We start from the raw sequence: 23,054 nt of genomic DNA, 5'->3' as shown, positions 1-23,054 counted from the left end.
CTATTGATGGGCATATAAGTTGTTTCAAACATTTACTATTACAAAACTTCTGCAATGCATATCCTTTTATATCTATCATTACACATTTGTGTGTTTCTGCATGGCAGATCTCTAGAATTGAGATAGCTGGGAGAAATGTATGTGCATTTTGAATTTTGGCAGGTATTGCCAAATGCTTAATGGCCTGCCAAAGAGACCTTGTCTTTTGACATCATCTGGAATATTATTGACTTCATTCAGAATATTCCCATTACCAGAAAGTGGCCAGTCTCTCCGAGGAACAAACTGTTTTCTTTTTCCACCATGAAATAGATCTTATCTTTTCATTAGTTAATGTATGTGTACCTTCAATGGCAATAACATTGTTTTGCTTTGTGACTTCTCAAGTAGTAAACCCAGAAAACATCAGCTACCGTGGATTTTATTATAAATCATTGGCATTCCTTTGGTGATTCACAAATGCCAAAAAATAAATGTCATGTTCCCCAGGGTTTGAAGAAAGACACTGTAGCTTTTGGATTCAGCAACGGATCTTTCAAGAAAACAGTATGGAGGGATGACTCACTCCCCCCATGGAGGCTGCCCTCTAGTTCGTCCTTTAGAGGAAGCATGGCCAAGGGTCTGCTAGTACTTTTCTCTCCCTCTCTAAGAATTTCCTCAGGAGAGGAAAAAGTTAGCTTTCTTTTCTCTGCTCCTGAGTGCCATGGCCTGCAGTACGTGACCAGTCCTTGGCACAGAGTCACTCAGGGCTCATGGTAAATGCTTAGCAGTCACAGCCAGTAGCTGCGCAGTGTGGCAGCAGCTGAGATCCATACTGCAGCCTGAAAGTTCTGTTTCAGCTTATGAGGTTACAAGTGTACCCAGTGTTTACATCAGAGATAAAGCCCCCTTTCCCCTCTCTCCTACGGGAGTCCTCAACAAGACAGATACACGGGTTAGGTGGAGTGAGACCAGATCCAGCAGAGGCAAAGCTTGCTAAAAGAGGGAGGAGGAGGAGGGGCAGAGGCAGGAGGCGGCACGGCGTCCCTTGGCAGCTCCGTGCATGCTGCGGCAGTTGCAACAGGAGCACCGAGTACCAGTTGCTCAACACTTTATCACTTTGCATTGCTCTTTCTCCTCCCTTAAGTGAATTTCCATTTTGAGGGTACAGCTCCACAGGAGAAAGGTGTGGCGGTGGTGGTGGAGGGTGTCTGGGGGGGATGGTGGTGCGACGGGAGTTGGAATGTCCAGTGTGGGGAAGCAAAGGAGTGCCTACCAGGATGCGAATACCACTTGGCCCTGGGCTCGCTCCGCTTTAGCCTTCCCCTCTCGCTGGGGAGAAACAGGCGGTTTGTGAGGGAGACTGAGAGAGGGGCGTGTTTGTGGTGGTGGCGGCCCATCGGGGGTCCTTGTCCCCTCCGAATACCCGGACTGCTGAGGGGAGGGGCCGGGGGGGCCCCAGCGGTTGCCATGGTGACGCAGGGTCGGCGGCTCCGCGCCGTAGAGACAAAGCCGCCCGCCCGCCAGCCCGCTAGCTCCTCGCGCGAGCTCCTCCTCCACGGGAACCTCCCTCCCCTCCCAGGCGCCGCCGCAGCCGGAGCGGCTCCAGGGCCCTGGGCCGCCGCCGGCCAGGTAAGGCGAGCGCGCCCGCGGCCGGGGAGGGGTCGGCGGGACGCCGGGTGGGGTGGGGTGAGGCCCACCCGGCGCGCGGAGGGACAGTTGCCCGCACCCGGCTGCGCCCGAGTCCCCGGGGGCGCGTCCCCATCGAGGAAACGGCCGGCGGCCGCCCCCGACGCCGCTGCCGCCGCCGCGGCCTCCCCAACGCCGGGGCAGCAGCCAGTCCCGCAGTCCTGGACGGCGCCGGGCCGCCGAATCGCGCCGAGGAGAGGGGGCGGCAAACTTCGGGCCGAGCGGCGCCGGGGCCCGCGCGCGGAGTCTTCCTCCGGGCACCACGGGGGCCGCCGTCCTGGCACCAACTTGAGGGGCTGTGCGGCGGAGGGCGGCTCCGGAGCGCCCGCGCGGGCTGCACCTGCTCAGGGAGCTGCCCCTCTGTTGTTGTTGTTATTATTTTCCTTCTTGGCGTGCCATCGAGGCTTTTATGGGGGAAAAAAGGTATGAAAATATTTACCTTTGGACTTTCATGTTTCATGGCATTCTCTTTGAGGGGGGCATGGGAGGGTAGTAAGAGGGACAAGCCAAAGATTTTTACAAATCTCTGAAAAGTGAGCCCGTTTTTATGCCTGTGGCTGAAGCATTTTGAGGCTTCTGAAGTTCGTTTGGATATTAAATCGAAAGACCTTTTTCTTTGGAAGGTGCAGTTGCACCTGTAACTGGATGGTAAGTGTAGCCCGGCTTTCCCCGACTAGCAAGACTGGAGTGTAGTGCAGTACCGATACTTTGTCGAGGAGATACTTGGTACCGAGGTCATTGCTTTTGTTTCTAGAAGGTATTGTGTTCATGCTGTAAGGAACTGGAAAGTGCCTTGTGTTTTTATGTGTAGGGAGGCAATCCAAAGCACCTCTAGAGGCAGGTAGCTGGGCGGTGTTTGCATCGGTGCTTATGAGTGTGATGATGAGGACCACGATGCGGTTGCCATTGGGGCACTGGATAGGTTATAGGTACCTTTCTCAGTGGCCCCAAGCCTTGCAATCATTTCGTGATAGTTTGTTGCAGACGCGAAGCACAGATTTAAATTGTGACTGTGAAGACTTATTTTTTTGGTACTTAGACATCATCTTACATGTAGTAATATGAAAGAAAACAGATACATTTTCAGAAATACAGTTGATCAGTTCAGAAGGAAATTGTATATATGTTAATAAGATTTGTTTTAAATCATATTTAAACAATATGAGATGTCATATTGATACCTGGAAAATAATCTAACATATAAAATTGTATATCCAACTTAGTAAAATAATGTATAAGTTGCAATAGGTCAGTTAAAGAACTCTGTGGAATGCAAGAAATTATATTTTTGCTATAGAGTAATTAATGAAAATAAACAGTACCACTGATCATTTTGAATTGCAGTTAAGTTGATTGGAATTCTGGATATTACAGCTACTTGAGGTGTCAGGCAAAGAGTGATTATTTAATATTCCTCTTCCCTCTTTTGGGATTTCAACACCCGTTAGCCTGCTGATTACTAGGTTTCTCAGTCTGTTCATATTTGCCAGCAACTTCAAGTAATGCCACTTCATTAGAAGATTGTATTAGAAACTAAAGGATTGAAGTTGCAATAACAGTTTGCAGGGTATTTCGCAATTGGGCTTGTTTTTAAACTGAATTTTACCTGTGGAAGATTCACAGATGCTCTGCTAAATACTCTTTCATGACGGTAATGAAATGGTACATTGATTAAAACGAAGTAGATCTGTTTTGAGAAGATAAATGGGAGAGAAAAATTAGCATTTTCTCACTTAAGCATGAACAGCAAATAGGATATTGAAGCCTAGGCACATTATATAGACAGAGAATGTAGTTTTACGTTTTGTACTAAAAATAAATTTTTTGTGTGTGTTTTTTTTTCTAAAGGACCAAGAGAACAGCTTTATTCAGATCTTTGTTAGCAAAACCAGTATTCAAGTTCAAGGACTTGGTCCATGCTTTCAGCCAGATGAAAACCACACTGTGAGTTCTATCCTAAACATTTATGTTGTGGCCCTTAATCTGAGTGCTGAAGAACGGAGATATCCATGGTGAATTTAGCACAGTAAGGACTGGTGCTTTGCCTTTGCTGCTAGCTCACACAGGCACAACATTCAATATAGTTTGGCTTCTTCAAAGCTGCATCATTTTCTGCCAAAAAATAAAGTCGGTATACAGAAATCAACAATCATGTACTGCATGCACTGCTTGGTTGTAGTGGCTTATTTATAAGAGCTCTGAAGCATGAAATGAAGCTTGTGTCAGTGCAGTGGAAAACAATAATCTGGCATGTTTGTATGTGTTACTAGTGTTCTGAGGTATGTGCATAACCAGATAATGAAAGAAAAAATACTATGATATCTGCAATATGTCCTTAGAAAATGCAAACAGAAAGTGTGTTTTCTGTCCATGGTTTAGCCACCTGGTGGAAGCAGGCAACAGCGCTGCATATCCCCAGGTGTAAAATACTAGTCATCACTCTTGCTGATTCACAGGAGTAGGAATCTTTTCCTGCATTTCTAGCTTACGGGTTTTAATTTTATGACGTAAAATTGGCCCTAATTTTTGGTATAAGCTGTAACATATGGCCTGATAATTGTCACCATAGCTGTATTCTACCTGAAAGAATTCTGTAATTCAGTTTATGAAGCATATCCAAAGACAAAAAAAAAAAAAAAGAGCCACAAATGTTCCTGTTTAAGTTAGGATTAACATTATGTTTGTGCCATTGAAAGTTAGTTGTTTGTAACCATATAAGCCTGCACGGGCAGCCGAAAGCCACTGAAGCCTTTATTGGCTGTTTCTGGGTCAACATTCTCTTGCAATTTCTAGTTGCACTGTGATAACATGATTACTGGTTGGTAATTTAGCATCTAGTGCAATGTGTTGTAGCATTTATGAAAGCATATTTGTGAAGGATGGTAGTTTTTAAATGATTTCTTCATTACCAAAACACTTAGGTTTAGATTTGTGGCTGGGGAGAATAATGTGGCCCTGAGACCTCAAGACAAAATGCTGTAAATATAAGGTATTGTTAACTGACCTGCTGTGCACAGTGGGTATTGATCAGAACTACTGTGCTGAGAAAAGGCAAAGGAGACACATGGTCATGGTGATAGGATGTGGTGTTTAGTGACATGGATTATTAATAATAATTGATAGAAGCTGAAAAACTTTGGTGGACTTGTGTTTCATTTTTCATGTTTTCAATTAAAATGGAGATAAGATGTCTTAAGCTGTTTGGTAAGCCACAGTGCTTGGGGAAAATGTATACTTTTATACAGTATTGTACATAATTTAAGTGATATAAACATAGTTCAAGATGAACTATTATTTTCCTGGTGTGCCAATTGTTTGTAGCAGTTATATAGTATGGTTTTGGACATCAGTCATCAAATGTTTATCAAATGCTTCCTTCTATATATTCTATGTTGCTTGATGAAAGTCAACCAACCTCTTATAGTTGGGGACTTACTTGTTTTTCAACTATTAGGGTTATTTATTTTATATGTAATTCTTAATGTATGATACCCAAATATTCTCCTTTGTTTTCAGCCTTTTTTCAAAAGTTACCAGTTAATTTTGTAATGTTTTTTAAAAAGTTTTATATTTCCAGAGCTTATTTTAAAAATGATTTGGTTAATTTGTAATTTGATCAGAAAATAGTGTGCATAAAAAACACATTATAATCTTTATATTTTGCATTTTGAGTATTTATAGACATGGTATGTTGGATAGTAGAATCTGGGATCCTGTTAGGTGATTGCTTATTTCCATACATGTTTTGAACTTGATCCTTGCTTCTTTGTCTTATAATCGGTTGAAGTGAAAACCAAAGAACTAGGAGGTAGAGGCAGCAGTGAGTTAAAAGATGTTAATCAGATCAATACATACTGAGAGTCTGCTGGCATAGTGGCCAAAGGTGGTGCAGGGGTAGGGGTGCAGTGGTGGTGGTTGGGAGGGCAGGGTCAGGGAGTCTGGGGCAGGAAGCTGGGAGACAGTGATGGCTCTAATAATCTCTTTAACACTTTATGGTCTAGACTCTAAAGCAAATTACCTGAGGTCTTTACCTAGTGACCATTTCCAGAGGCTGGCCAGTCCTACAGAAGAGATGCTGTTGCTGGTCCTGGTCACTTGCCTCCATTTTTCCTCCCAATTAACTAAAACGTGACTCTCTTGAATTGTGGTTTAAGTGCACTTTAAACATTGTAAACCACAAATTAAGGCCTAATAATAAAATTTTTCCACATGAGAAATGTTATCTAATTGGTCAGGTACATGATTTAGATAATCAAGGTGGCAATGGAACTGTAAAATAAAACTGTGTGTTTGGCTAACATATTTGATGTATTTGAGTGAGAAGTTGTGTTTCTGATCAGTCTATTGTGAATCATCTTCCCTCTTCTATAGCTATAGTCATTCAAGGCAGACATGGTATTTTACATAATTTGATCACCATGTGATATGTCAGGCATAGTTATACTGAAGAATTGTTGTTTACTCAAACTCTCGAATTTTAAATCTACAATAAAAGGTTTCTGTGTGGTCTTCTCTGGCCTTTTTTCTTCCTGTATGTTGATTTACTGAGAACTTGTTTAGTCTGATTGCAGTAATTTTGACTTCCAGCTCTTCTCTGTCAATCAAACCTTTATGAATTCTTCCCTATGGGCCAGACACTTTTCCAAGCACTTCAGAAATATCAACTCATTTAATCCTCACAACAACCCTTTGAAGTAGGTGCTATTATCCGTTTTTTATGAGTGAGGAAACTGATATGATCACTTTCTGTTACGTTAACCCAAAGGTACACAAAATATACCAGAATCCTGGCTTTATGTCAAGGAATGCAGCAAGCTTTATTTTCTATTTACTGATACCTACTGGGTATAGAAATAATGACACTAATTATTATGCTTGGGCTTTCCTCCCCCATCTTATTTTTTCTTTTTTGCTAAAAAGAGACAAAACCTAAAGTCATAAAACAAGAAGCATTTCTTCATAGCATATTGTGACATGTACCAGTATTCTTTTCTGTACATAGAAACTAGAATAATTTATGAAAAAGATATTTTCCAAAGGTAGTTGTTCTTTAATTTATTATTTGTATTCACATATTAAAAGAATATAGTCAGCCTTCCATATCTGCAGGTTCCACGTCTGCAGATTGTATCAATTATGGATTGGAAATATTTGGAAAAAAATAACAATACAACGATAAGAAATAATTCAAATAAGAAACCCAGTCTAAGAACTATTTACATGGTATTTACGTTGTATTAGGTATTATAAGCAATGTACAGATGATTTAAAGTACATGGCAGGATGTACATAGGTTATATGCAAATACTATGCCATGTTATACCAGGGACTTGAGGATCCTCAGATTTTGATATCCTTGGGGGTCCTGGAGCCAGCCCCCCTGCAGATATTGAGGGGTGACTACATATTTTCTGTAGTATTGGCCTTGCTATGTACATGTAAATCTATGTTGGAAATGTTGATCCATTTGCAATGCCTCACGGGGTTATCCTCAATCTGGGCTCACCTGCTCTGTCCTAGGCTACCTCTTACATGTGCTAAGGACTAAGTGATACTCCCTTCTCACTCCCTCCCAGTAGAACTCTGTGCATGTCCCTCCTCTGAAATAACACATGTTCTTACTGTCTCCACAGAAGAATGATTAAGCATTTTAATTTCAGGAGCTTATTTAAGCTATGTGAAAAGTAAGACTAAATAAGAGACAGGTGTTCATAAAAGCAAGTGAGTAAACATAGTTCTGTAGGTTCTTTTAATAGTAAATATTGTAATAACTACCATTTATTAAGCATTTACTTGGTGCCAGGTACGCTATTAAGTATTCCACACAAGCTGTCTCTTTTGATTGTCACCATAATTCTTGTTTCCTCATCTATAAAAGGCTAATAAATAGCTTATCCAAGATTGTACAGAGTTGGTAGATTTAAAAACATGATTTGTGTGAATAAACCACAATCTGAATTTGACTGTGATTGCTTTGTTAATTACCAGCAGACAAAGAATGCCTTCCTGCTGCAGTGAAGATGCTTTTGGGATTATGTTACTTTGGAAACAGTGGCAGTTGAGGACTGCCTGGTGGAGCAAATTCAGAGTGGCAGGTATGGCTGGCTGAGGAGGAGGAGGTAGTTCTCAGGAGGTAGCCAAGAAAAAGACATCGTTGTTGCAATTATTGCTGCAGACCTCAGATGGGCTTTTGGAGTAGAAAGAGACAGAGAACCCCTATCCTCAAGTCTATTTTTGGAACAAAAACCAAAATTAAATGGAGTTATTTTCTGTCTCCTGAATTTGTGTTTTGTTTTATACTGTGTTCTGGATTGGAAATGAACAAGGACAAGGGCTACATGAGTGGTATAGGATGAAATGAAATGAAAAGTAACTCAATAAATGTCATATCCCCCAGGCTAAATTCCCTCAGGGTCAGAGCAACATGCTTTTTGCTATAGTGGGAGATTTCCTTGTTTTAGGATGCTGAAGGTCTGGAGTGTGGTATCAGGGATGAAGTTAGAAGTTTGGAAAGATGTTTTCATTTGGGTCATTCCCAAATGAAATGGGGTTTTCCTGGAATTCCTGGTGCATACTTTCCTTGATAACTCCTAGGGGGAAAAAAGGAATAAGAGACTTAGAATCTGAATAGTATGGAATAAACCCACTTTTATGATCATCTAATTATATAGATCACAGTGACCTTTTTGTCTCTCTTTTTTTTTAATGTTCAAGGCCAATATGAGAAGCCAGACAGCCTGGATTTGAATACTGCCTCTGCTACCTTTTAGTGATATGACCTTGAGGTAGCTGCCTAATCTCTCTGTGCCTTCATTTCATTACTGCAATGGACAGCATGCTCATGTCCCCTCCAAATTCATATGTTGAAATTCTAACTCCCAAGGTGATGGTATTAGGAGGTAGGGCCTTTGGGAGGTGATTAGGCCATGAGGGTGGAGCCCTCATAAATAGTATTAGTGCCCTTATAAAAGAGACCCCAGAGAGGTCATTGGCCCCTTCTGCCATGTGAGAACACAGTGAGAAGGCACCATCTGTGAACCAATAAGTGGTCTTTGACCAGATACCTAATCTGCCAGCACCTTAATCTTGGACTTCCCAGTTCCCAGAACAGTGATGAAGAAATTTGTGTTGTTTATAAGCCATTCAGCATATGGTATTTTGTTATAGCAATCTGAACAGACTAAGACAATTACCTGTAAAGTGGAGACAATAATATTACTTCACTTGGTGATTGTGAGGATTAAATGAATTAACATTTCTAATGTACTTAATTATTAGTTATTAAGGGTAAGTTTTGTGTGGAGAAAGGAAAATTAATATTTAATTTATTTCAGGTAGAAACAAAAATCTAATTTTCTTTAGGCCTTTAAGTTTAACTTGCATATGTTAATACTCTGTTTATATATCTGGTAAATATGAGCAGTCATCTTCACTTTTTCTTTGACTAAACTTTAATTCAAATTGAACAGGTTGGATTTCTTAAATTATCAGTCTTATGTATGAACTTAGTTAAATTTCAAACCTTAAATATTTTAAATTGCACATGTAACTTTAATGTATTTATTTTTCTATTTAGATAAATCGTGTGTTTATTGGGCAAATTTATGACTCAAGTAAGTAAAACCTTACCAAATACTTAGGTTAAGTTCCTTTGAATATTTTGTCACTTACAAAATTAATATTTTATAGACATAGTCAAATACTCCCTAAACATTTCAATCAAAATAAATCATATCTAAAATCTATTACACATTTTGAACTAGAATCACAAGGCTCATCTGTCAGTTTGATGTCAGATTCTTTTAAACATTAAAAACATGACAATTGTGCACAGGCTGTTCCAATTAATATAAGACATATTTCTAAACTTTTCTAAAAAGTAATAATACAAGTCTGATTTTCCTCATCTCTATATTTAATTCTAAACCTTCTCTAGATTGGAGTTAGTTACCCACTAGAAGGAAGTTTATAATCTCAGATAAACTGAAGGTGCCATTCCAGGTGAACTTTAGTTATCTTACCATCCCATATTAATTTGAAATTGCTGTCTGAGCATTTTTTAATTAAAATATGGTTGCTTATTGATCACAGATTTAAGGCTTGAATGCTGCATCTGGATGGCACACATTCTGGAGAATTCTTCCTATGACATAGATGGACAGGCTTGGCCCTCCTATGTAGTCATCATAACAATAGGAGACTCCAAACCCTTCTTTTCAGATAGTATTGGTTTTTAATCCTTAGGCCAGTGCTGTCCAATATGTACTTTTAAGTTATGGGTTATATTAAAAAGTAAGAATTGGCCAGGTGCGTGGCTCACACCTGGAGGCCGAAGCAGGAAGATCACTTGAGGCCAGGAGTTCAAGACCAGCTTCGGCAACATAGAGAGATCCCACCTCTACAAAAAATGCAAAAATTAGCTGGGCACGGTGGTACGCACATGTAGTCCCAGCTGCTCCAAAGGCTGAGGTAGGATGAGGCGGGAGGATTGCTTGAGCTCAGGAGTTCAGGTTTCCATGAACCGTGATTATTCCACTACACTCCAGTATGGAGTGAGACTGTGCCCCTTAAAAGAAAAAATAAAAGTAATTATTTTTAGTAGTAGATTTTATTTAACCTAATATATCAAAATTACCATAATTTCAACATGTAATCAATATAAAAATTATTAATGAGATATTAAACATTTTCATTTTGCACAAACTATTTCGAATCTGGTATGCATTTTACACTTAGAGAACATCTCAATTTGGAGGATAAATTTTCAGCAGTTAAAGTGAGGCCGGGCATGGTGGCTTATGCCTGTAATCCCAGTGCTTTGGAAGGCTGAGGTGGACAGATCACCTGAGGTCGGGAGTTCGAGACCAACCTGGCCAACGTGGTGAAACCCCATCTCCACTAAAAATACAAAAATTAGCTAGGCCTGGTGGCACACGCCTGTAGTCCCAGCTACTCGGGAAGCCAAGGCAGGAGAATCAAGTGAACCTGGGAGACGGAGGTTGCAGTGAGCCAAGATTGCACCACTGTGCTCCAGCCTGGGCAACAGGGGAAGACTCCGTCTCAAAAACAGGAAAAAAAAAAAAAAAAAAAAAAAGAAATGTGGTCTTACCAAAAAAGTAATGTTGTATTTGCAGGAAAATTTTTTTTCATTGTTTCAGTTTCTAAATTTAAATTAATTGAAATTAAATACGATGTAGATTTCAGCTTCTTAGTTGCACCAGCCACATTTCAAGTGCTCAGTAGCCAAACGTGACTAGTGGCTGCCATGTTGAATAGTGTAGTCCTAGACTTGATTCGGAGTCACTCCTCACCCTGTCTCTTATTGTTATGGAGTCTCCTGTTGTTATGATGACTATACAGGAGGGCCAAGCCTGTCTGTCTATGTCAGCTTTAGGCTGTGCCCACCAGTGTTTGAGATATCTTCTTTCATTCTGTTGGATTCTTCATTTCCGTTACTCACAGTTATGTTAGTCGTTTTAATGACATCTGCTTGGTTTGAAAGGCATTTTAATGTAATTTCATTAGATCCAAATATTCTATACTTTCACCTATTTCTCTGAGTGACTTCTCCAACAATGTTTTTTTGATTTGTTTACAACAGTTGTAGTAGTTCCAAAGGTGGTGCAGTGGGGTAAGCTTATGCCATCTCTGTTTTGTCATAGGTAGTTTGCCATTTAGATAGGATTATGAAGACTGAACTGTGATCCACGCATGAGCTCTTAATGCTGGCCGGCATCCCCGCTCCTTTTTTCTAGTCTGTTCATTTTTCTCCTGTCCTGGACAAACAAAATCCAAATAAATAAACAAGAATATTAGCAGAGATAAATAAAATTGAGATAATTAAAATAATGCAAATGAGTGGGTGAGTACCTTAGATTAAAGGGTAAGGTAACATTTAAATAGGGATTTGAGTGACAAGAGAAGATTTGATCAAGACCAGAGCATTTCAGACAGAATCAGTGCAAAGGCCCTGAGGCAGAGAGAGAAGGCAGGAGAGTCATATGAAATGAGGTTAGAAAGAAAAGGGGTGGCCAGATTTCTCCAGACTTTGTTATTCAGAGTAAAGACTTGGGTTTTATTCTATGTGGAATAGGAAGCCATTCTAGGACTTTTTGTAGAGACGGTCTGGGAAAGATGGGAGTAATTTAGTTAACATTTTAGAAATATTGTTCCACATAGAGAATGGATCTACATGGAAGATGCAAGGGGACAAGACTGGTACCACGGAGACTTGTTAGGAGCCAATTTCAATAGTCCAGGTGAGAGATGGTGTATTTACCACAGTTTTAATTTTACATTTATTTATGTGATAGATTGATACCATCCTCACTAGACTGTAAGCTCCAACAGGGCAGAAACAATGTCTTTTTTTTTTTTTTTTGCCTAAAGTTGTAATCCCTGTGTTGTATTCCCAGATGTAGTCCCCGTATGTTGACTTAACTGTCAATTCAGCATTTCCCATATTTGACACACAGAAGATATGTGTGTGTATCATGACCAAATAAATTATTGTAGCTAGCAGGAAAGTATTCCTAAAGTCAGAATATCAAGGCCTTTATTCATATATGCAGATTAGAGTTGGAAGTCTTTCACTCTGATTCTGACAGTGGAATGACTTACAAGCCACATATTAATAAGTAGAAGATATTTTCACAGGAAATCAGAACATTTGATGATCCAAAAAGATAGCACATTAGTTATAACCATAAGATGTCACTGAAACTGTTGAAATTGTTATGATCTCTTAATCATGATAATGTATGGATAGAAAAGTTACTCAGCAATGTATCTTACATCGAATACATACAAAAGATGTTTAAAAATGAGACATCTTACTATGATTCATTTGAGATAGACATCACTTATTATAATGGGGCATTAGAAATGGGCTATGCTATTGATACAGTTTTGGTGAGTGTATTAGTCCATTCTCACATTGCTATAAGGAACTACTTGAGAGTGGGTAATTTATGAAGAAAAGGGATTTAATTGACTCACAGTTCTGCAGGCTGTACAGGAAGCATGGTTGGAGAGGCCTCAGGAAACTTAACAATCATGGCACAAGGCCAAGGGAAAGGAGGCACATCTTACATGGCCAGAGCAGGAAGGAGGAAGAGAGATGGGAGAGGTGCCACACACTTTCAAAGAACCAGATCTGAGAATTCTGTCACGAGACAGCACTATGGGGATTGTGCTAAACCATTAGAAACCGCCCCTTGATCTAATCACCTACCACCAGGCCCCGCCTCCAACATTGGGAATTACAATTCAACATGAGATTTGGGTGGGGACACAGAGCCAAACCATATCAGTAAGAAACCAGCATCATAAAAAATTTAATGTTTTCCCTTTCCCTAGCTTTATAGACAATGATGGAAGAGTTAGAAATCCTTAAAGAGCTTTACGTCAACAATTGGACACATAATTAGGAGAAGCTTAAAGCATTTTAGAACTCAGGATAATATCTCTACTGAGATTCAATTATTCTTTGGTCTGCAGTAAATTTAAATGGTCGTGGTTGATTGGTCTATAAATATAAATTTTTCTTTCACAGACAGTTTAAAAAGGGGAACATTTAGACAGCTCTTATAAAAATCTCACATTGTAGAGTAGGAAATTTCTTAAGTAACACTGTGCTAGGCACTAATGACTCAAAGATGAACAAATCAGGTATAGCCCTACCCTCCTGAGGCTAACAGAAGAAATTACAGATAAGTGTCTGGTCATTACACAAGTGTGTGCCATGATGGGGCGTATGTATGATGCCTGTGGAGTCTGTAGGAGAGGCATCCAAGCAAGATTTGGGATTTGGGAATAAATGATGTCTGTACTGGATGAAGGATGACCCAGGAAAGCAGGCAAATATGGGACAGTTTGGGGTAGTAAGAGTGGGTAAAAGAGCTATAAAGAGGGAACTGGGCATCATAAAAGCTTAGAATCCATTTGAAATAATATGGCTTCTTTTGGAGAGTAAAAAGAATTGGGGAGGGGGTGGAGTGAGGTCGAGGAGGAGAAAGGAGTAAGAGATGTGGTTGGTGAGGTTGACAGAGGCCAGATTAGGAAGACGTTAAAATATTTTAACAGGAGAGTAAATGATCAGATTTGAGTTTTAGAAAGTCTCTCATGGTGTTGCGTGTAGACTTTTCACAATCACAACATTACCCGTTTTGTGTTGTATGTATCCTGTATAGACATAGGAAGCATTACTTTTATTTTTAAATACACTTGTTATTGAAGGTTAACATACATATAGAAAAGTGCGTGAATCATAAGGATATATAGCTTTTATGCATTTTCAAGTGAGTCCCCTGTGTAACTACTACTCACATCAAAAAATAGAAGATTACTATTACCCCCAAATCCTTCCTTTGCCTTTTTCAGTTATTACCTGCCCCCAAAGGTGACCCATAGTCTGAATTCTAACACCATTGATTAGTTTTGCCCATTTTAGAACTTTATACAAATGGAATCAGGCAGTGTGTACTTTATGTGTGTGTGTATGATAGCTTTCACCAACTATTTGTTTGGGATATTCATCCTTGCTGCTGGATGTAGTAATAGTTTGTTTTTTGTCTCTCTCATTTTGGTGTAGTATTTTATTGTTGCCTATAGCACAATTTTTAAAATCATTTACTGTTCATAGGCATTTGGGTTGTTCCCATTTTCACCTATTACAAATAGTGCTGCAATAAACATTCTTATACATGTGTATGTGAGCGTTTCTGTTGTGCATCTGTGTAGAAGTAGAAAAGTCATGGGTTATGTGTATGATTTAGCTGTGACACTGCCATGAAACATTTGCCAAACAGTTGTCCAGGTGGTTATATCGGTGACATCCTCAACATCAGTGTATGAAAGTTCTAGTTGTTTCTCATTCTTGCTCATAGTTGGTATTGCCAGTCATAGTGGCAGATGAAAAATGATATCTCATTGTAGTTTTTATTTGTACTTTCCTAATAAGTGATATTGAGCGTTTTTTCATGTTTTATTAGCCCTTTGGATAGCCTCTTCCATGAAATGCCAGTTCAAATATTTTTGTCCATTAAAAGATTATCTTTTTCTTATTTTTTTTTTTTTTTTTTTTTTGAGACAGAGTTTCTCTCTGTCGCCCAGGCTGGAGTGCAGTCTCCACTCACTGCAAGCTCCGCCTACCGGGTTTACGCCATTCTCCTGCCTCAGCCTCCCGTGTAACTGGGACTACAGGCACCCGCCACCATGCCCGGCTAATTTTTTGTATTTTTTTTTTTTTTTAGTAGAAATGGGGTTTCACCATGATAGCCAGGATGGTCTCGATCTCCTGACCTCGTAATCCGCCCACCTTGACCTCCCAATGTGCTGGGATTACAGGCATGGGCCACCGTGCCCGGCCTTTTTCTTATTGATTTTTACGGAGTTCTTTATATTTTCTAGATAGAAGTCCTTTGTGCGATATATGTGTTAACAGAATTCTTCCACACTATAGCTTGCTTTTAACTCTTATAATTTTTCAATGAGAAGTGTTTAATTTTAATGAACTCATTTATACACCTTCTTTTAATGTTAGTGCTTTTTGTGTCTTCTTTAAGAATTTTTTGCCTGCTCCAAGATCATGAAGATATTCTCCTATGCAACCAAGAAGTTTTATTGTTCTACTTTTCACATTTAGATCTATAACCCCTTTGAATTGATTTTTGTGTAGGGTGTGAGGTAAGGGTCAAAATGATTTTTATCTATGTAAATATCCTGTTGACCCGCATTATTTATTGAAAAGATTATCTCTTCTCCATTAAACTGCAGTGGCATCCTTTTCATAAAAATAAGTAATCATATGCTTGTGAATGTCCGGAGTCTGTATTTTGTCCTTATGATGTATTTGTCTAATAAAGCGTCTTACATAATCCCAGCACTTTCGGAGGCTGAGGTGGGTGGATCACCTGAAGTCAGGAGTTTGAGACTAGCCTGGCCAACATGGTGAAACCCCATCTCTACTAAAAATACAAAAATTAGCCAGGTGTGGTGGTTCATGTCTGTAATACCAACTACTTGGGTGGCTGAGGCATGTGAATTGCTTGAACCCAGGGGGCATAGGTTGTGGTGACCCAAGGTTGCACCACTGCACTGCAGCCTGGGCGACAAGAGCAAGACTCTGTCTCAAAAAAACAAAAACAAAAACAAAAGGTGTCTTACATTGATGTAATCCTGGTATCAGGTAATATAAGTTCTTCAGTTTTATTTTGTCTTGATTTTCTTTTAGCCCATTTTTAGTGTTTGGCATTTACATACAAATTTTAGGATCATCCTGTCAGTTTCCACAAACAACCTGATAGATTTTGATTGGAATTGCATTGACTGTGTAGATCAATTTGGGAGAGTTGACATTTTTATAATATTGAGTCTTCTAATCAATGAACACAATATAGCTCTCCATTTAATTATGTAATGTTTTGAAGTTCTCTCTGTAGTATTCTTGTACTTCTTTCATTAGATTTTCTCTTTTTGTTGTTATTGCAAATGCCATCTTTTCACCTTTTTGTTTGTTTCTTGTGTATATAAATACATTTTTGTTTTTATTTTTTTATTTTTTATTTATTTATTTTTTTGAGACAGAGTCTCGCTCTGTCGCCCAGGCTGGAGTGCAGTGGCGTGATCTGGGCTCACTGCAAGCTTCGCCTCCTGGGTTCACGCCATTCTCCTGCCTCAGCCTCCCAAGTAGCTGGGACTACAGGCACCCGCCACCACGCCCAGCTAATTTTTTGTATTTTTAGTAGAGACGAGGTTTCACTGTGTTTGCCAAGGTGGTCTCAATCTCCTGACCTCGTGATCCACCTGCCTTGGCCTCCCAAAGTGCTAGGATTACAGGTGTGAGCCACTGCGCCTGGCCATAAATACATTTTTATATCTTGACTTTGATTCTAGGGATTTTGCTGCATTCACTTCTTAATCTTAATAACTTATTTGTAGAGTGATTTGGATTTTCTATGTGCATAAACACTGTATGTGATGGATAAAGAGCTTTGTTTCTTTCTTGTCTGATTCTTACATCTTTCACTTTTTTTATTGCCTCATTGCTCTTTCTAGGACCTCAATTATAATTTTGAGTAGAAATGGTGATAGCATGTACTTTGTCTTATTCCCAATTTCAGGGGGAAAGCATTCAATATTTAAAATATGGCTCTTGCTTACAAGTGTTGTTGAAACCTTTTTATCGATTAAGAGAATCTCATTTCTAATTAATGGATATTTTAATCATGAACGTGTTGAGTTTTAGCAAATGATTTTCTGCATTTATTGAGATGATCATATGATTTGTTTCTCCTTTATTTTGTCAATATGGTAATCACATTTTAAAAAAATGTTAGAACAGTTTTGCATTTCTATCATAAATCCAACTGATGTGCTATTATTTTAGTGTTTTGTTGGACTCAATTTGGTGATATTTTGTTTAAGAATTTGTCTATGTTTAGGAGAGAGATTGGTGTAAGTATCTGAATAGTGCCTCCCTATTCATTCTTGATATTTATAATCTGTGCCTTTTTCCCCCCCTTGATCAGTCTTGCCTGGGGTTTATCAAATTTATTATTTTATCAGTGAACTTATTTTGACTTTTCTTTTTGCTATTGTATGCTTATTTTCTGATTTATTAATTTCTGTTCATAGTTTGTTCTTTCCTAATATTTTTGGCTTTAGGTTTTCTGTTTTTTTCTAACTTTGTGAAAATGATACTTAGATTATTGATGTTCAACTTTTCTAACATACGCATTCAAAGCTCTGCATTTTCCTTAAGCATGACTTTAATAGTATCCTCTTAAATTCTGTCACATTTTTTCTGCTCAAAATATTTAAAAATATCCATGTGTTTTTTATTTGACCACAAGTTATTAGACATTTATTGCTTAATTTCCAATGGCTTAGGATATTCTAAAAATCTTTTTGTTGATTCTAGCTTAATCCAGCTATTGTCAAAGAACATGCTATTAACATTTTAGTCTTTTGATATTTTTGAGACTATTCTTATGGCCTGGATATGATCATTTTTGCTGAGTGATAGACATGCACTTGAATAGACTATACAATATATTCTGTAGTTGTAATTGCAGAATTTGGTGCACATAGATTGGGTCAAATTCATTAATTGTATTGATCAAAGTTTCTATCTACAATTTTTCAGTCTGCTTATTCTGCCAATTATTGGGAAGGATAAGCAAAATCTCTCACTGAGATGATGAATTTTTCTACTTTCCATTCTGTCAGTTTTTAAATATGTATTTTGAGGATATGTTATTGGATATATACAAACTTATAATTGTTATAATTCCTTGGTGCATTGGACCCCTTTCCTCTCTGTAGCTCTCATAATGGTTCTTGACTTACTGTCTACAGGTCTTATAGTAGTATATACCAACTCTCCTTTGTTAGTTGGTTAGTGTTTGCGTGGTATATCTTCTTATATACTTTAAATTTCCTGACACTATTTTTAGTTGTTTCTTTTATAAGCTGCATATAGCTGGCTTTTGTTTACTTATCACCTGACAGTCTTTGGAGCAGCTAATAGTTCATTTACATGTAAAGTACTTGATAATATAATTGGGTTTAAACTTCCCATTGTACTATTTGTTTTCTAACTGTCCTATCTGTTCTTTGTTTTTCTTGTCTTCTTTCTTGCCTTTAAAAAAATTAATAAAGCAATTTTAATTCAATTTTCTTCTCTCTTTTCTTGTTAGTTATACATTGTGTTTTACTCTTTCGGCTGTTATCCTAGAGATTATAGCATCTGTTTTTCACTTATGAATATATTTTAAACTAGTATTTTAATCCTTCCGTGATGATGTAGTGTTATTAGAATACTTTGACTCTATAAACCCCTTGCTCTTTTTGGAATGGTTGTATCATTTTAATTCCACACATGAATAAAAAAACATGATACATTATTATTGCTATTTTATACAGTTAGTATTTATCTATATTTATCATTTATTTTCATTCCTTCATGTAAGTCTGTGTTTCCCTGTGGGATTATTTTCTTTCTGCTGGAAGAACTCCCTTTAGTATTTCTTTCTATTTTTACTTGTTTGAAACTATTTTGTCTTAATTGTTGAAGCATACTTTTGCTGCATGTAGAATTCTAGGTTGTCAGTTTCTTTCAGTACTTTAAAGATGTAATTTCATTGTCCTCTGTTTTCCATTGTTTTTGTTGAGAAATCGGCTGTCAGTCTCACTTTGGTCCTTTAGAGGTGATGTGCCTTTTTCCTCTGTGTGTTAAAGATTTTTTCTTTGTCTTTGGTATTGAAGGGTTCTATTATGATATGCTGAGGCACTTTTTCTTTACTGTCTATCTTGCTTGGGGATCATAGAGGTTCTTGAATCAGTTTTAGAATATTCTTTAATTAAAAAAATTTTTTTCTGAGGCAAAATCTTGCTCTGTGGCCCGGGCTGGAGTGAAGTGGTGTGATCTCAGCTCACTGCAACCTCTGCCTCCTGGGCTTAGGTGATCCTCCTGCCTCAGCCTTCTGAGTAGCTGGGACTGACTACACATGCCACCACACCTGGCTAATTTTTGTATTTTCAGTAGACATAAGATTTTACCATTTTGGCCAGGCTGATCTCAAACTCCTGTCCTCAACTGATCTACGTGCCTCAGCCTACCAGAGTGCTGGGATTACAGGTGTGAGCCACCACCCCTGGCCAGTTTTAGAATATTCTTAGCAGCTATCTCATCAAATAGTATTTCTTCTGGTCTGATCACTTTCCTCCCCTCCTAGAAGTACAATTTTATATCCTTTAGACTCTTTCACCCTGTTCTATTTGACTCCTAAACTCTTTTTCCTATTTTCCATTGTATTTTTTCCTCTTTAGTTTGGAAATTTTCTAATGACCTATGTTTCAATTCACTAATGTTCTCATCTTCTGTTCAGTTCTTATTTATATTTTATTTTGTTAGGGCTTTATGGAAGTGTAACTTATACACCATAAAATTCACCCATTGTAGATGTAGCATTCAATGATGTTAGTTAAATTCACAGAGTTCTGCAACCAGAGAAAGAAAATCTTACCTTATTCTTTGTCTTTTCTGAAATTCTTATTTGGTAGATTAGTAGATACAAACAGCCCTGATAGAGCTATAGTTATTTAATTACATTCAGGGAATACTAATGGCTACCTTATCAAAATGGTAAAAGTAGTTTCTAAATTATAAAGTACTATTAATATATACTTTTACTCATCCAAATAAAAAATATTTAATAACATATATATCAAAACCCTTGGTAAAAATAAAATGCTATACAATGTAAGGTGTTATTACCATGTGCATAGAGGTGGTTCCTGCTTTTTTTTTTTTTTTCTTTTTGTAGAAACAGGGTCTTACTGTGTTGTCCAAGTTGTTCTTGAACTGCTGGGCTCAAGTGATCCTCCTGCCTCAGCCTTCCAAAGTGATAGGATTAGAGGCCTGAGCCACTGTGCCTGGCTGAAGTCCATGTTTTTTTGATGGAGATATAAAAATGGACTTTTTTTTTTCAACAGTAAATCACGTATGCTACTGGTTAAGTGAATTTTGAGATGCTAGTTACAACTTTGTACCATTGGTACTTATCTTACTGCCTGGGAACTGCTATATTTTGCATACATGCCTGTCCCCCTCTGTGAATTACAAATTTTTTGAGGAAGGTGACAATGTCTTGCTCATTGTTAGTATCATTGTGTGGCACCTAGAACATGGGAAGTATTCAACAAATGTTTGCTAAGTGAATAATGTTAAAGTTTTGCAGCTGACACTTTTAAAAATGGTGAGACATATTTTATTCAGTACTACTTCTGTAAGGGAGAGACCTCAGTGTTACCAGAGCTTAACTGAACTGAACAAAAGACAGGAGCCCTTTTAAATGCTGGGATGTACTAAACAAAAGGTACTAAAAGACATGAAGGGTGATTTGTATGTGTAGTTAGGCAGTGTGGGTTTGTTAATTGATGTTTATCTGGAGGAGAAACAAACTTCTTGTATCTTTAGGACAGGAAATATAGTTGTGCAAATTGGTTCTTGTGTCTTTAGGACAGGAAATATAGCTTTGCAATTTGGGACAAGATGCCCATCAGTTAGGCTCTTATCCTCCTACAAGAAGAACTGGGCAACAGGAGAGGTATCTCTCTGGATGTTTACATTTCAAAGAGTTGGCTCCCAGGTCCTTGAGGAATTGTTTCTGGGTGGTAGAGGATTTACATCTCCAAGGTACAAGGAAAAGATTTACAGTTGCAAGCTTTCAGGAGTAAACGCTCTAGAAAAGGAAGGTCAGGGACCTATTATCAGGTGTTGGCTAGAAGGAACAGTAAGTTATTTTGGCTTAAGAAATAAGTAGGCATGTTAAGGTGGTGGTGTTGTCATTCTAGGGACATGGCCTTGAGCTGATAGAACCTGAGCTAGTGTTTGTTCAACTGTTTTAGTGTGGAGGGTTGATGAAATGGATTGCGCTGAAAGTTGCAGTTTGTATAGGTCAAAGTGGAGGCCTAGCTGAAAAGAGGACTCAGAGGAGCCCGACTAAAGTTTGGTCAAGGAGATGGTCTTTGTCAATAATGCAGGGCAAGGAAAGGTAATTTATGCATGGAAATTCAGGATGAAACCAGAAATGGGGTGGAAATCAGGCATACCTATCAGAATTTAATGTCCAGCACTGGCTGAGAAAGAACGAATGTTTAGTTAACCAGGTGTGCTATATCTGTTATTTTTACTTAATCCTTTCAATACACCTGTGAGGTCAGTACTGTCTCTATGTTACAATCAAGAGACAGAAGCACAGATATTTTAAATAACATGTTCAGGGTCATATAGTTAGTGATCAGTGGAGTTGGGATTCCAACCCAGATTTTTTTGACTTCAAATGACTCTGATCATCAGCATGTATTTTAATATTGTTATATAGCAATTTGCTTTCCTCAGAAGTGATTTACATTAATAACAGTTAAGATTGCTAAGCTGCTTACTAAGTGCCTAATCCTAAGAAGAACATTTAGCCGGGCTTAACAAACATTGAGGAGTGAGAACATAAGAGTGTTACTAGAGCTTTGCTTTCTTAGGGTGGAAATGCCCTCAGTTGTCACTTGAATTCCTGCTAACACCCCAATGCATGTGGAAAGGTTGCTCTTAATTATAGAGCCCTGTTATGTTGGAGCTGGAAGGTCTTTAGCCATCAAGCCCAGAATCTTAATTTCTCAGATGAAAAAGTCATGACCCAGAAAGTTTAAGTGATTTACTCAAGATCTCAGAGTCTGCATTAGAGAGAGCTGGGCTTGATTTAGCCAAAAATTATTGTGGCCCACTTTGGGGATTTACCCTCAGATGTTGTCATCATAAAATGTATGTATCAAATGTGAAACTGCCACTTCGTTGCCAGTGCATTCTTTTAGCAAATAACTTTAAACGTTGGAATTGCCCTTATGAGGAGATGATGGTACTTCAGCAGTGCCCCTCAGAGCCCATTTAGGTGATTTTGCAGAGCTTTCTGTTTTAAACACTTCTGTCTGAAGTGTTTAGTGTGATGCTATAGGTTAGGCAAAAATATAGTAACAGCAACATGACAACAACAACAAAACAACCAACATGGATAAACAAATGAACCTTAAAAATATTTTTCTCACTACAATGTTTTAACAATTTCAAAGATTGACATAGACCTCTTCTCTTACTTATGTTAAGACCTATTAGTTTATGCTGTTTTTAGTGTTAAACAGTAAAATGTTTATTCTCTTGTTATATTGCATTACTACTGTGCCTTAATTTCATCTTGACAGTTTTCCTCTGCCTTTATGGTATCCCATTCATTCTGATTACACCAGCGGATCTGTTACCAGAAAGGGGTCCCAAACCAGACCTCAAGAGAGGGTTCTTGGATCTTGTGCAAGAAGGAATTCAAGGTGAGTCCACAGAGTAAAGTGAAAACAAGTACATTAAGGAAGTAAGGGAATAAAAGGGTGGCTATTCCATAGAGAGACTAGGGCATTCCCAAAAGCAAGAGGAGAAACACGTCTGCCTGAGGTACAAGCTTATTTATATATAACAAAGGAAAAAGTCATGGGGAGATGTGCTTTACTACAAGGGTTTGTGACAAAGGATTGTTAATCTTTGTGTAACTACTTTGGAAAGAATCTGTATTATCTTTAAAGCAAAATGTTATTATTATTATTATTTTGAGATAGAGTCCTGGTCTGTTGCCCAGGCTGGAGTGCAGTGGCACGATCTCAGCTCACTGCAACCTCTGCCTCCTGGGTTGAAGGGATTCTCCTGCCTCAGCCTCCTGAGCAGCTGGAACTACAGGCATGTGCATTATGCCTGGCTAATTTTTGTATTTTTAGTAGAAACGGGATTTCACCATGTTGGCCAGGCTGGTCTCAAACTCCTGACCTCAGGTGATCCACCTGCC

General features: G+C 38.5%; 1 protein-coding gene across 10 annotated transcripts in view; it reads left to right on the top strand.

The window, feature by feature from the left end:
• RNF182 (ring finger protein 182) overlaps window positions 1-23,054 on the top strand; it is a 229,355-nt gene that overhangs the window by 172,843 nt on the left and 33,458 nt on the right. Inside the window, exons 1-6 of one of the 10 annotated variants that reach the window (XM_063632885.1) lie at window positions 1,242-1,611; window positions 3,517-3,612; window positions 7,660-7,763; window positions 9,245-9,281; window positions 11,848-11,927; window positions 22,426-22,548. The exons of 1 other annotated variant lie outside the window; for it this stretch is intronic. The gene's annotated coding sequence lies outside the window, so the exon portion shown is untranslated. Of the gene's footprint in view, window positions 1-1,241; window positions 1,612-1,970; window positions 2,092-3,516; window positions 3,613-7,656; window positions 7,764-9,244; window positions 9,282-11,847; window positions 11,928-22,425; window positions 22,549-23,054 lie in introns of those variants that run through there. 8 more of the 10 variants (XM_063632883.1, XM_063632884.1, XM_063632886.1 and 5 more) reach the window with 8 other exon arrangements.

Source organism: Symphalangus syndactylus, chromosome 23, assembly GCF_028878055.3.
Source record: "Symphalangus syndactylus isolate Jambi chromosome 23, NHGRI_mSymSyn1-v2.1_pri, whole genome shotgun sequence".
In the NCBI taxonomy this organism is placed as follows: domain Eukaryota; kingdom Metazoa; phylum Chordata; class Mammalia; order Primates; family Hylobatidae; genus Symphalangus; species Symphalangus syndactylus.
Note: the sequence above shows the minus strand (reverse complement) of the source record. Positions and strands in the feature narration are given on the sequence as shown.